Raw genomic sequence first — 3,013 nt, 5'->3', positions numbered from 1 at the left:
GCGCAGGCGTCGCTTGACACTCTCTGGGAATTGTGGTCCAATATTGCACGTCGGGATCTGTAGTTTTCTTTGACTGGACGTATGCTTTTTTTATGCAAAGGTTGCTGGGAAATGAAGTTTTCGTTCTAGTTTTCAGTAGTTTTCAACGAAGAGGAGCGTGCAGAGAATCACGCAGCACGGCCACATCACGTAGACTTCCTGAGGGTGGGGGGAGTGGAGGTAAATTTCAATCATGCGTGAGTGGGCGGGGGAAATCCCGAAGCTTTAATGGAGCATGCGTATTAGTTCAGCTTCAGATCTTTTCTATGCCGAGGTTGAATACTGGGAATTGTATTATGAAAGTTGGGATTTCTAAGTATTTGCAGAGTGCATATGATCGCCTTTAATATATGTAATTCAGATCAGGGCTTCCGTTTCATGGAACAGTCAGTGTTTTATATGTTGTTAAAACCAGCCACAGGAATATGTATTGTGTAAATGCAATAGAGCGCTGAACAACGACAAAGTCGTTATTAAAGAAAATAAACAGTACTTTGGAAGATTTCGATAGTCGAACGATTATAACCTTGTTTTACCAAGGTTAGGAATGAGCTCTCAGGCTCATGTTATGTTGCTTATTTTATGCTTAGCTAAGGCAATTGAGGCACTGGATGAGAACTAATAGATTTCCGTGAAATTAGAAAAATAATTAGAAGATGCTGACCAAACCCCAAAGGTTAAGCTTTTGGCTGGCTTACAGCTCTTCTCTGTAGTTCTTAATAGTTTCCCTCAGTTTCCTAGTTGGGTAGGATGTTCTTTGCTACAGTGTTCAAGATCTCCCCTTATTCAGTGAGGTATGTCTGGTAGGTGTTTTGAAGCCTGCATTTCATCTAACTGCATTTGATGTACATTTTAAGTTTGTTGTGCACATTCTGCAATTTATCCTGTCTTAATGTCATGATTTTAACTCAAGTTTGCTGCTTGCTTTTTCACTTAATTCCCACAGCACTGTCTCATTTCTCATCTTTTTTTGTCATTTTCTCATCTTTCCGGCTATTTTCTCCTATTGATTCTTAATGGTTCATTAATTGTTGTTTATAACTTGTGATTAATGATTATAATTATAATTATAATTTATGATCTATGACCTATCCTATCCTATCCTATCCTATCCTATTCTTATTTTCTATCCTAATTTAAGCAGGCCTCTGGTGGAAATTTATTCTGCTTTCTTAAAAACTTTCCAAAATGAAGTTACTTTTCCAGCCAGATCCAGAGCATTTGAACTTCAAAATGCATTCTTAAAAGACTACACATATTTCATAAAGGGAAAAACAACACTACTCGATCAGGCTGATACATGTAATCCCAGTACAATACTGATGCAAATACATGTGGGATAACAATGTAGCAGGAAAACTCTGCTAGTCTGCAGTGACAAAAAAATCAGGCAAGTAATGTGGCTTGATTGTAATTTAAACAGATGGGACGAGAAGAGATTTGTATAACCTGCACTACACAACCAACCTGCTTCCCCACCCCACCCCCAATACAAGTCATTCTATGCATCTGATAAATTGAACAGCAGCTCATAAAAGCTTATGCTTTTAATAAAATTTGTTAATTGGAAAAGGTGCTGCCAAATGCCTAAATTTGGTTTCTCATGAAATTAAAAGACTATACCTAAAAACTGCAGAAATTAATGGAAATGAATGGAGTGAGTGATATTTGAAAAATGATAAATGCCTCAACAGTAAGATTTACATATTATTCAGGTAGGCACTCTTCTTATCCAAAGATAGATTATCTTTGGGGTTTTAAAACTTCTTGAACTGACTATAGCGAGTAGAAATTGTACCATAGGAATTTCAGACCATGCTCCAGTTAAATCTGATTTTAATTTGGATGAAAGCATCCTTGTCCAGTTCAATTAATGGAGAGACTGTGGCCTTTTAAAGATGTTGTTACAATAATAAAACACTACATAAGAAAGAAGAAATCAAATTGCAAATAGGTCAATTGTCTTGGTTCACATACAGTAGCTACAGCTCAGTGCCTTTTTTATATGAAGGGTATAAGAAAGATTCCACATCTCACTACATAAAATACTTTAGAGAAATTAAATATTAATTACCTAAAATACATTATTATTGAAAAAGAAATTAGGCAATCTCCCTGTAGATCTAAAAGAATTTTGATATAGACATGGGGTGGGGGAATGGTAGGTAGAAAATGACAAACTGTTTTTGGTATTGTTTCTGATGTTGTTTCATTCTTTTTCAGATGTATGACTTTTCTGGTTGTTACTTGATAGCATTTATGTGAATTGCTAAACCATACATAAGATAATCTCTAAGTACTATAACTCTTATAGGGTAGTTACTCAACTATTGTAGATTATGTCAAATTTGAATGCATAACTATACAGTCGTATAGCTGTAAATAACCATGCTAATTGTTTAGCCTACAGAATAAACAGTGCTATTTTGAGAAGTTATTTAATCTTCAAATAGTAATTGGTCTCTAAAATCAAAATGGAACTCACAATCAAAACAAGTATTTTGATCTGACACACTACAAAATATGCTTGAAAATAAAATGAGTGAATAGAGGGCAACCCAAACTTTGGTCTTTGCTGTTGAAGAAGCGCTCTAGTCCGTGGTGGGATTCAAATTTTTTTTATTACCAGTTCTCTGGGCATGGCTTGGTAGGTGTGGTTTGGTGGCGTGGTTTGGTGGGTGTGGCAGGGGAATGATACTGCAAAATCTCCATTACCTTCCCACCCCACTGACCTGCTTTCCAGCTCCGTTCTCCTGTGCAGGGCAACAAAAGAAGACCCAGCCAATCAGCTGGGATTCAGAGAATAGATGGGGGTGGGGCCAGTCAGAGGTAGTATTGGCCGGTTCTCCAAATTACTCAAAATTTCTGCTACTGGTTCTCCAGAACTGCTCAGAATCTGCTGAATACCACCTCTGGCTCTAGCACTTCAAAATGTGAAGCTCCTATTTTAACTCACAAGAAATCACTTGATATC

Source organism: Pseudonaja textilis, chromosome 3 (assembly GCF_049901715.1).
Source record: "Pseudonaja textilis isolate UNSWEBS1 chromosome 3, rPseTex1.2, whole genome shotgun sequence".
In the NCBI taxonomy this organism is placed as follows: domain Eukaryota; kingdom Metazoa; phylum Chordata; class Lepidosauria; order Squamata; family Elapidae; genus Pseudonaja; species Pseudonaja textilis.
The sequence above is the reverse complement of the archived record's forward strand: the minus strand, read 5'-3'. Positions refer to the sequence as shown.